The sequence below is a fragment of the Mastomys coucha genome, unplaced genomic scaffold (assembly GCF_008632895.1).
Source record: "Mastomys coucha isolate ucsf_1 unplaced genomic scaffold, UCSF_Mcou_1 pScaffold8, whole genome shotgun sequence".
In the NCBI taxonomy this organism is placed as follows: domain Eukaryota; kingdom Metazoa; phylum Chordata; class Mammalia; order Rodentia; family Muridae; genus Mastomys; species Mastomys coucha.
This window is the reverse complement of record NW_022196914.1, coordinates 65650953-65663535: the sequence shown is the minus strand read 5'-3', so window position 1 is coordinate 65663535 and position 12583 is coordinate 65650953. Positions and strand designations below refer to the sequence as shown.

General features: G+C 39.4%; 1 protein-coding gene across 4 annotated transcripts in view; it reads left to right on the top strand.

The window, feature by feature from the left end:
• Positions 1-12583, top strand: part of Rnf180 (ring finger protein 180) — a 172889-nt gene that overhangs the window by 56825 nt on the left and 103481 nt on the right. The gene's annotated exons all lie outside the window — the stretch shown is intronic.

Sequence of the window (12583 nt, the reverse complement as noted above, 5' to 3'; positions counted from 1 at the left end):
CAAATGCTAAAGCAAGGGCTGGAGCGAAGAGCCAGCACCTGAGAATACTTACTGCCTTTCCAGAGGATCCAAATTTGATTCAAGCATCCAACAGCTCACCACCACACATATCTCTAGTTCCAGGGGCATGAACACGGTGCACATACATATATGTAGATAACACAAAATTAAAATATGAATTGTAGGAGTCGAAGGGGTTATAGGACACCAGAAGATCATGGCTCACTGAGTCAAGGAAGCCCCATAAAGGCTCTCAGTGGCCGAAGCAGCAAGTATGAGGCCTGCATGGGTCTGCACCAGGTCCTCTGCATATATGTTATGGCTGTTAGCTTTGTGTAGCTTTGTGTTTTTGTGGAACTTATAACATTAGGAGTGGATGTGTCTGACTCTAATGCCTGCTCTTGGGATTCTTTTCCTCCTATTGGGTTGCCTCATCCCGCCTCAGAATGAGGGCTGTCACCTTGTCTTATTGTATCTTGTTTTGTCTTGTTTTGGCTGTTGTCTCTTGGAGGCCTACTCTCTTCTGAAGGGATCTGGGAGAGAAGTGGGATGGGGAGGAATAGAGAGAGGGGAAATGGTGGTTGGATGTATGAGAGAAGAATCTGTCTTTAATAAAAAAGAGAGAGGAAGAAATAATACTAAAACAGTAAGTGGCCCTTTTCTTTGGGGGTTGTCCTTTTGTTCCTGGCTCTTGAGATAGCTCTGAACAGCTTATCAGTAGCTGAAGTGAAGAAGGGTTTTTCTGCCATGTTGGGCTACTCAGGTCCCAGGAAGTGGGGTCTATTTTTATTGATATAAACTAAACAAATTGAAAATATATTCTAATCATCTTTGCCTTTCTATCTTAGATTGTTCCATAAAGCATCCTATGACTTATCATATCTGATAACAGATGATAAGACCCTACATCAGAAGAGGTCCAGCTGCAGGGACTATGGCACAGAGGCCAAGAAAAATCTGGACACCCCAGCCCAGATTTCTCTGCTTAGTATATTAGCATTAGACCACGGCTTTCCACACTTTATCCACCTGCAACCCTTTTTAGCATGAGAAAATTTTACTTGACTCCAGTTATATGGATATACAAAATAAATATGTAAGCCAAATATTTACCAGTAATAAATAATAAAGAAATTTATTTTAAAATAATTATTTTGAATACATATACTTTTCCCATTTTAAAGACAGATAGTAATTAATTGGATTTGTTTAATTATATATGGTATTAAAATTTAAAACAATTACTTCATATACACCTAAACTTATTATTTACTAAATATGAAAGAAAATGCACAGAGAGATGGATATGCTTTTATATCCTGAGTAAGTTCTCAACTGAATATTTGGTGTTGCTTCCTCTCATGCTTACTTGTCTGGATTATTCCCTGACACCCAGAGCATGTCTTTGAAATGCCTATCATATATTCAGCCATTAAGTATGTACATCTATGTATATGTATGGTGCATATATGTGTGCATATATATAGATATATGTATAGCATCCTATATGGTGCATATATATATATATATAGACATATGTATGGCATCCTTTCATGACATCTTCCATCTCCTGTATAGATAACAGTAAGTTACTGTGTTCTTGGGTATGACTCTCAAATATGTCCTGTTTCCTGTATTATGCATTTCTGTTAAGTAAGGGAGAAATTATCAAGCTAGGCATCTTTCAGTCCTCTTTGAACATCTTGGATTTTGACAGCCAAAAGAGATGTTACATTAGTAAGTGCAGTATAGGAACTATTTCCTGACTGTTTGTGAAGGCAACATACTGAATGATGACAGTTTTGATGAATTCATTTATGTAGTATATACTTTGTGTTAATCTAGCTTTCAGAAGTTTTCAGAATTGTGTCTTAAAACATGAACCATCTGACAAGTAAAAAAAAAAAAAATCCACAGTTTGAAATGGAGGGCATTCAGGAAAATTTTTTTTTAGTAAGTCATTGAATGATATGACAATCTTTACTTTTATCTCTTCATTTCTATTTCTGATTAGCAATTTGTTAGGGAATTATTGAGTGAGAACTGAAAGAAGTTTACCAAATTTTGTTTGGTTTCTGGTCTTGTCTTACTAAAGTTCATAAACTGTTACTTTGTTTTTAGCCTTAAGGACTGGTGTCCTTAATAACATTGGTTGTCCATTACTGAATATTGCTCCAACATTTATGGGCCTCATACAATTGCAGTTTATTTGTTCATCATCTGGTTGGTCAGTAGTGTGGATGAGCATAAACAGTCATTACTTCTTTTGGTCCTACCTCACTATCACTGTCAGTTGGGTTCAGAAGGTCACAGGTCAGGACATCAGTATTGGTAGGCAGCTTGACCTCCACTTAAAGAAAATGAGAGTGCAGCAACCATTGTGAATATTACAGTCACAGACTGTTAAAATAGGAAGCCGGGCGGTGGTGGCGCACGCCTTTAATCCCAGCACTTGGGAGGCAGAGGCAGGCAGATTTCTGAGTTCGAGGCCAGCCTGGTCTACAGAGTGAGTTCCAGGACAGCCAGGGCTACACAGAGAAACCCTGTCTCGAAAAACCAAAAAAAAAAAAAAAAAAAAAAAAAAAAAAAAAAAAAAAAAAAAAAAAAAAAAGAAAAGAAAAGAAATAAAATAGGAAAGAGTTATTTCCTAATCCTCTGGCCCTTACAATCTTTCTACTCCCTCTTGAGAAGTATTCCTTGATCTTTAGGCATTTTGCAGATGCCTTCATTGGGGCTTAGTGCCACAACCTGTATTTTGATGGTGGTTTTCTGTAATTGACTCCCTCAATTTTAGAGTGAGGCTTTATTGATGAGGACATAACTAAAACACTTAGCTGTGGACATAAGGGTGCACTTAGGGATCATTCTAGTTTAATAAAGTGACTGTAGCTTCTCAAAGAAGACACCACTAGCCTTCAGTCGTTGGTTAGGTTTCCAGTACCAGGCAGGGTTTCTCTCTTGTTGAGCAGGTCTTAAGTTCTATTAGAAAGATAATGGTCACCACCAATGTATGTGTGGTACTACTACTTTATACTTATGGTTATTGTGTCATCTTGGTGGTTGTTTGTGGTTCATAGGTGTCATAGCTAGGTAAGACTGTAGGTTTCTTCCCTTCCTTGGAAGTTTTCATGGGGTTTCCCGGTAACATGAAAGCTAAATCAGGCAGGAGATATTCAGGTCAGTTCCAACTCAGATTCTTCTGAGCCCTGTGTCTGAAGTGAATGGTGTCTCCAGCAAAAGGAACTTATTTTACACCTTTGGGAGCAACTAAGGACAATAACAATAGCCTGTAATGTTGGAGAATTGAATGTTGGAAGCTGTACTCATAAAGTCTTACCAGCATGACTGCCTAAACAAAAACAAAACAAGAACAACAACAGACTTGCTAACATGGTTGAGGGGAAACAGCAAGAGGCCTCAACCCTACACAAAGAACTACAGGCAACTAAGGAATGCTGAGAGTGGGAGAAATAGTCTTCCCCAGGGAACATCACACCAATTGGTTATCCAATACCAAATGGTCAGCCCTGAAAACATATACACACAGCTAACAGTAAGCTGACTGAGCAGGTGTTTTATGTGTGTGTGCATGTCTGTGTGTGTGTGTGTGTGTGTGTGTATTCATGTAATAGCAATTGTGTGTGTGTGTGTATTCATGTAATAGCAATCAATGAAAAAAGTTACATATTTGAAAGAGAAAAATGTAGGATATAAGGATGGTTTGTGGGGAGAAAAGGGAAGGAGGAATGATATATTACAACCCTCCAAAGAAGAAAAACTAGCAACAATGACCCAGTATAATAAATTCTTTTTCACATGGAATTGAAGTTCAGTGACTCAAATAATTTCCCAGTATTAAAAATTCCCAGACACAGCTTGCAACTGGAAAGAGCTAATATAGTATATTAGGAAAAGAAGTCCAAATAGACTGAATTTGGAATTCCTGGTGCTCATGCAAACAGCTCATGCCAGGGGAACCTTGGTTTCTTCTGTTCAGTGCTTTCTCCACAGAAAATGAGAATTAAATGAAACTCCTGACATGTCTGTTCCTTACAACATGACATTTACTTTATAGAGAATTTCCCTTTTTTTTTCCAAGACAGGGTTTCTCTGTGTAGCCCCAGCTGTCCTGGAACTCATTCTGTAAACCAGGCTGGCCTTGAACTCAGAAATCCACCTGCCTCTGCCTCCCAAGTGCTGGGATTAAAGGCGTGTGCCACTTCTAGTACAGTCAGTTACAACAGTGTGAATTTATTCTTTTTTTCTATTTATTTACTGTGCAAAGGGTACCACAATGCAAAAATGGGTGTTGCTTCTTTCCTTCCACCATGCAAGACCCTGGAATTGAACTCAGATTTCTAGGCTGTTGACAAGTTTCTTTACCCACTAAGCTATCTCTCTGGCTCTTCTTTCTACTAGTCTTATATGACTGTCTTTTCTAAATGGCAGTTGTCTTTTCTCAGTATACTTAAAGTAATAATTTTTGTCAAAAATATTCCTTAAATGACTATGGAGATGACTTAGTTTTGCTTGTCACGTAAGCATGAGGACTGAGTTCAGATTCCCAGCACCTACATAAAAACCATAGAGGAAGAGCTGAGTGGAGACAGATGGGCTCCTGAAGCTCACTGGCTACTCTGGCTAGCAAATCCATGAACTCTAGGCTCAGGAAGAGACCCTGTCTCAAAAAAATAAGGTGGAGAGCAATATTGAGCTCTGACCTCCACGTGCATATGCCTGCTTGTGCATGCTTACCTCCTTATCCACAGCTTATGAACACATTCATATTATACACTCACAGGCAAGCATGCACACACATGCAGACTGACTGACAGATACACAGCTCCTTGAAAATGTTGTGCTATAGTTTTAAGTAATACACAAACACACACACACACACTCACTCACTCATGACAGGCTGTAAAATTACATTACATCCATAAAAAAATGAGAAGCAAACATCAAGATTTCATAAGCTTTAGAATCATGTTAATTTTTTTCTTCTAAATATTTGATCATGCATTTCTATATGGCAAAGCATCCACAGCCCTTTCCCCGTTAACAGAAACTACATACAGAGCTAAAGACAGGCACCCTCAGGACGGATTCATCTATAATTTTGGTACAGTGGCTATTCTGCTGAATCATATTCTGTGAAGTGTTTAGCACTACTTGCTAGAAGCATGGAAATCTTTTGTAATTCTTAGTTTTCATTCTACATGTATTTATTTACCACAGTCTCACAGTTGGATATTAAATATTTGATTCCTTCTTTCTTCAACTTGTACCTTTTTTGTTTGACTGTCACTATTCAGGGACAGAATTAAAATCTTACTATATCCTTGTATTGTAGCTAATATATCTGTTATAAGTCAGGCTTTAAATCTTTGAATCTTCACCTGTGGAAGATGTTGTACAAGTTCATTCACATCTCAGCCCATGATGTCTCCTGTTGTGTCTGTCACCTGCTGTCACACCCCAGTCAACCTTTACCAAAGCTCAGGTTGATCTACATTTCTCTTAGGTCTCTAAACCATACAAGTATTTTCTAGTATGTAATTATTTCCCATCTTGGTTTATCTGCTTTATAGTCTCCATTTAAGAACTGTCTCATCCTTCCTTCAAGACTCATTTTAAATATTAAACTTTAAATAACTTACCTAGGAAAATTCACCTGATTCTCTGCCATGTAGACTCTGTAAGATTTATGTGAATACTTTAATAAGCTATGATCCATTTGATCTCAACAAGGTCTGTCATTCAACTTAATATCTGATAGGCAACAATAAAATTTGAGTTTGAGGATTTTATTAAAAATTTCTTATGAGTCATAAATTCTCAGTAATGAAATCGTCATTGAGAACAAGTCAAGTGGAAGGAACCTGTGCTAGAGCACAGATGAACCTTCTCAAATAGAAGCACTCATTCCCACTCCCACTGTTACAAGGTGTGGTCCCATAAGATCAACTCATTCCTTTCAAAACTAACACTAAATAGAAGAAAAATGTTGGGTTTTTGTTTCTTTTTTCTTTTCAAACTTTTAAAACATTATATCTGGCTTTATGCACTATACTTTCATTAAAAACACAAATTAAATGGAAAGTCATTCAGAGTAATTGGGGTTCCAAAAATTTTTGAGGGATAAAGATCCCAGACAAAGTAATGTGAGGTCCTCATAAGTTTACCTTGGGAAATGGGCCAGTAGTCATTCTTAAGACACATACTCACTGTGAACATGTGACACAAAGCTGTACAACTCATGATGCTCAGCCACACCTGTTAGTCACTGTAGAGCAAATGTACTCCCCATGGAGAGAACTCATGAGTACTCTACAGCCAGTAGAGTACTAAATAATGCACAGAGCTCACACAGAGCTAACCCTAGGCATGGCTCATGGGTGTTACAACACCAAAGCACCTCTGTCCACACACACTGCTCTTGTCTACCTGAACTTAGGAACACATAATTTTGCCTACCTTTTCCAGACTTCCACCACTTAAACCCCTTATTGTTTTCCCTGTGGGCCACTCCCCAGTGATTTCTGTCTACGGTCTTTGACTTTTATATTATTTTATTGTAACTTTATTTTATTTTTGACTTCTGTATTGTCATAAAAAGGATGAGCTTCCAGTGGGCCCTACTTTAAAGTGGGTTGTGCTTTTCAGCTTTCTAATAGATAACAAAAATTGTATTAAAAAATTAAGCCTAGGTAAGTTGTCAGCATGATTTCTTTACTGTTATTTTTGTTCCTTCGAGACAGGGTCTTACTGATAATCCCCTGCCTCAGCTTCCCAAAGGCTGAAATTACTAATGTAAATCTCTCTTCCCAGTCAAGTATAAACATTATTTTCCCCTTTTATTAAATATGGATTCTTCTTTCATACAATATAATCTGACTACAATTTCCCCTCCCTTTACTTCCCCTCTGTGCCTCCCTATCTCATCTCCCACTGGCCATGTCCCCTTTCTGTCATTCACTAGAAAATACCATGGAGAAGGGCATGAGTGTGGGAAAGTCACCCCTGAGTCTTGTCTGGGGGGTGGAGACACAGGCGAGGGAAAGCTGCCCTTCTCCCTTCCCTTGTTGAGAGTGGGGGAACGGAAAACTAGCCATGTCCTTCACCAGCGGTAATACTTGGGAGAGCAGGCACTGTACCTCCCCTGGGCAGCAGGATAGAGCTGGCCCTGTTGGTAGGGTTTGCTGGTGGGCCAGCCCTGAAGGCATGTGAGCAGAAGAGCTGCCGGGCAGACTAGCTCAGATACCTCTCAGGTCCAGATCCAAGGTTTGGAATTGGCCCACCCCAACATTTTCCCCATCGATGAACTGCTAGAGTGCATAAAGGGACAGTTCTTACATATATAAAGCTACAGTATCTCCATGACATAGGGCAACAGCAGGATATCCAAGAGGAGTCTTAGAGATGACCAAGTATTAATAAAATAGCAGAAGCCAGAGGCCTCACACCAGAGGCCTCCACAATGAGATTTTTATATTTTTCTCTGTTGGGGGGCAGATTGCAAGGGTGGAGTGTGAGTGCCAGGGGAGAGGGAGATGAATGAGATTGGGGTGCATGGTGTGAAATTCACAAGAACCAATACGATTTTAAAAATCTGGAAAAAATTATTATGTCTCTGAAAGGTGAAATTTATTACATATAAATTGTTTAGAAACAATGTTTAGAAGTATTAGTAAGGGACTCTTAAATGGTTACAAAATTAGACATAAGAATATTCATGAATTCATTTGTATCTGTGTACACATACTTCTTTATGCAGCTAACAGAAGTTCCATTTTCTCAAGTACTTTCCCACTCACATATGCCCACACTGATATTAAACCACTTGGTTTTAAAAAGACTGTCAAGACCATTGAAAATCTTGAAGTACAGCTTTGTTATGTACAGCAAAATTAATTGTAGTTTTTAAATATTTGCAGATCACTTTATCTTTTGGGGGGAGGGGCATGTATACATGGCACATGTAGAAGTCAGAGGTCAACCTCATATCCATTCTTGTTTTATTCCTTTATTGAGACAGGATGTCTTGTTCATTTGGTACTTTAGTTTCTGGGGTTTATATGGACTCTAGTCTTGTCAAAGGAGGAACACTGCTGTGCTCAGATTTGTGGACTCTGGAGAACTGAACTCAAGGCCTCATGCTCTCACACTAAGTACTGTGCCTGTGTAGCCATCCAAAACCCTGCACATCCTTCGATATTATGTGTAGGACCAAAAGTGAGTACAGATTTTATCTTTAATGCTCTGGAACCTAACAGATGAGGGTTGAAGCACACTTGAAGGAACATGTTGTCGTACCTGGCTGTCACGCAACCCACAAGGTCTGGAAGTTGTCTGGACATTCTCTTCAGCAAGGAAGTCTAGCAGTAAATCAAGCCAGCGTATGGTCTGTGGGAGATGAAAGGCAGAAAAGGAGAAAATCATTTTGTAGAGGGAGCAGCTATTATGGGAAGCCTGGGAACAGAGCACCCTGTTGTCACGGGGGGTGGTGGGGTGGGGAGTGGAGGACAGATTGTAGTTGAGAGTGACTGGAGCCAGGGCAATGGCTCTAGGACTCCACTTCCCTAGAACACTGCTGAAAATGAGGGGACAGACATCAAACAGGCTCAAGGAGCACCTTAGGGAGCCTGGCCAGATAGCGGAGAGAGGAAAGCAGCCCCAGTTATAGTTGTATTACATAGAGGGGTTGGCTATACATACTACTTAGTGTTCCATCATGTAAATCAGTGATGCTCTGACCCTGGGGCCTAAAGATGTTCATACATTACCTATGTCTAAGACTGGCTAAAATAAGAGTCTTTCTAGTCCTGTCATTCTCGATTTTTTGCTGTTGTTTGTTTTTCTAACACAGGGTTTCATGTAGCCTAGGCTGGCTGCATTTTAGAGCAATTACTATTCTTGGCACAGTATAGATACCAAGACAAGTTTTCTGTGGATTAGAAAATCAGAAACTAGAATACCAAGGCAGACTACGGAGCTCTCTAAAGAACAGTAAATAACAGTATCTGTAGAAAGAGCCTTAGTGGGACCAACCCAGAGTTGTTAGATCAGTGCCTGCTAATGACACTTATTTCAAACCTGAGCTAGAGACCGGTGTCTGTGGTGTGCATGCACACACAAGATTCCCAGGAGAACTGGCTGGGCCTCAGACTGTTGTAATTCACATGGAATTTGACGTTATTAACTGATAATCTGTTTTGTTCTTAGAAAAACATGCTGCACATGAGTAGAAACTTGTTCTTGCTATCTTTTCAAATGATGTCACTATTTACTCAGAAGTAGGGGGCCTTTGGCTGCCATCCTAGCTTGTCCCCAAATGGGCATAGCCATTGTATGAGACAGAGCCTTTTTGGAACCACTTTCCTTTGATATTTACACAGTTTTGCTCATTTTCTAAGAGCACAACTTGAAGTCCACTCTGATAACAGATTCTGAAATCTTTTTGAAGATTTTGTAGTGACTGGAAGTCCGATGATATGTAATAAATATCTCAGTATTGACTCATAATGCTTAAAGGAATATCATAGCAATAAAATACATTCATAACGGTTGTTCTCTCCCACAGCCTAGTGGCAACGATCACCACTTGCTTTGATTCGGGGAATTTGCCTGAGTACAGATGGATTATAGTATTTGCCTCTGTGAGATTACCTCACTAAGTAAAATGTCTTCAAGATTTGTCCATCAGTTGTATGTTGATGTACAAGGCCATGTCTGTGCAATATGGCAAAAATAAACAGTACTGTAGTGAACTTTGAGATACCTTTCAGACCCTGCGTTCAACTCTTTTGAGTGTAACTACCCAGATAGGGTTGCAAGACCATACGATAGTTTTACTCTGTAAACCTTTTTGAGGACCTGTAATGTCTGTACCACTCTCCCCGACACATAGCAGTGTATAAAGCTCATTTTGCCAGCATTTGCTGTTTTTCTTTTATAATAACCACCCAAGCAAAAATGGGGTAAAATTTCCCTGTGACTTTTACTTGCATTTTCTTGATGATTAGTAAGTAGAGTTTTTCTCTGAGCACTTGATAATTGTATGCCTGTCTTTGTGGAAATATATATTGTTTTCTGTCCTTAGTGTAATAAGGTTTTTTATATCTTTAACTATTGAGCTGTAAGAGCACCTTACATAATTTGTAGATTAGCCTAGAACCAGCTGTGTGATTTGCAGATATTTTTTCCTATTGCACAGCTTGTCAGATTGTCTATTGACTGTTTCTCCTGTTATCCAGATTATTTTCTCCTATTAATTCCACTTATTCACTTTTGTGTCTGTGGTTATGACTGTGAAATTACCAGCAAGGAACCCACATAATTCTGATTATTTATTTTTCTCATTTTTAAGAAGCTGACATTTTAAATTTTGTAGATGGATTTTACAGTGGTGGCAGTTTTATGGGCTTTGTGTTCATTTTGCTTCATGAGATCATACTGTTGGTTTTCCTACCAGTTAGACATAATGGGGGTAGACAAATTTTAGGGTACCAAATCAAGAATGGAGTGGTCTATAAGGCAATTGTCTTAAAGCATTATGCCCCAATTGAGTTTAAAAGCTGTTTTATTGATTGTGGTATTTTATAGCTAACTGAATTATTAATTTGACTTCATTTGGCAGGTGGAAAGTTTTAGAAGCAGAGCTCTCATGACACGTTGTGCTCTCTGGCATAGATCTGTGACCTTTCTCCTAAAGATATGCTAGTGCTCATGACTGTTTTATAACCTACCTGCATGGATACAAATACATAACCACCATCTTTAAAAACAGACATCTTCATTTGAAAATGCTTATTTTGTACAATCTTTTTTCAAGAAAACCAAATATGCACTCTAAATGGGAAGCATAGTGAAAGTGCTGCTTGGCTTATAAGTGTTTGCCAACCATAACATAATGCCTTTGTAGGCAGGAGATGGCTCAAGTACTGTTCACTCATATGCAAGTGTCTGCCAGGGCCTGCACCCAGGAGCCAAGGAGACTTGAGTATGTTTCCTTGGTATATTATTTCTTCTCAGTCCCTCTCCTTTTACAGGGAGATGGATTCAAATAAAAAGGGATATTATATCTCTCCACATTAACCATCAGTATACTAACACGTCAGCCACATTTCAGGCATTGCTTTCTACCAAATGGTACCAGTTTTGTATAGTATGACATATGTAGGAAAACTGTATAAATTATATCCTGTTTTTAGAGACCCAATAAACATACTAGTGTAGCAAAAGCTTCCTTGGGTGTGTCTGTCTTTGAGTCCATTGTCTGCATACAGCTGAGTATACCATGAATGCAGACAACACAAAATTGAATCTTTAAACATTTTGAGATTGTGTGTGTGTGTGTGTGTGTGTGTGTGTGTGTGTGTGTATGTGTGTGTGTGTTATTTGTTGCTGTTACTCTAGTTTTTGGTTTTCAAGTATGAACTTTGTAGATTATGTCAAGTCCACATGGCAAAGGATTGGACATATCTACTGGTGACCTTCGGTAAAGCTAGTAAGTTCTGATTTAGCCAGTATTTCTAACAGTATTTATGACAAGCCTTGGTGAGACATGTGCATGTTGGTAAGAACATCTTTTGTTTAAAATAGACTAACATAACTTTGGTGTTCTTCACTTGTAAATGGAGTTATTGCACATGTCGTCCTGAGCTGGAGCACCTGAAGCAGCCCTTGGTTTGAATTTCCCAGTACAACTGTGACAAAGCTACGCCAGCGTTAACATGGAACTTGCTGTGTAACCAACACTAGCCTTCAGTTCCCTGGGATTAGAGGAGTGGGGTACGATATCATTACTTACAACTTCTTGGCAGCAAGTACTGTCTAAAAGCTAGCTTTACTGCACTGCATTGCCTTCTGCGATGCCACCAGTGACCCCCTATCTCCTCACTCTCTGTACCATACCTACACTGAGCCCTTGAACACACTTAGCATGGCTTCTACCTCCCACCTGCACCCCTCCCCATGAGTTTCTCATTCATTCACATTGCTATCCAAATATCCCTCCTTTCCTCACTTAAACAACCCAAACTTCCTTAAATCCGAATGCTCTGCTCTAGTCTCAGTTAAGGGGAAAACAGTGCTGAGCTTTTCTAAAAGCGGTTCCCAGTTCTACAGTAGTAGAAGCAAGCCCACAGGTTTCATCTGGGTAAGCTCTCCTGTACACTGAGAGATCCTCCAGCCGTGTTTGCTCCCCTCGCCTTCCCTCTCCTCTCAGCCAGATATCTCTGTACATTGGCAGCCAGAAGCAAATATTGTTCCACAGAAATCCAAGCCATACAGCAGTGCTTCTGGGTTTTCATCTGGTTGAATACCTTTTTAAATGATATTGTTTTTAATTCTCTGTAGAAATAATATTCCTGAAAGAAATGGCCCCTGAAGAAAGCTCTTGAGCTTGGCTTTTTGATAGGAAGGGTTCTGAAGAAGTCCAGTGACAAAGTTATGTCATTTGGCATAAAACTCATGCCATTAAGAATTCATCGAAACTGAGTATATTGGTGTATACATTTAATTGCAGCACTCAGGAGGCAGAGGTGGGAGGAGATCTGTGAGTTCAAGGCCAGCCTGACCC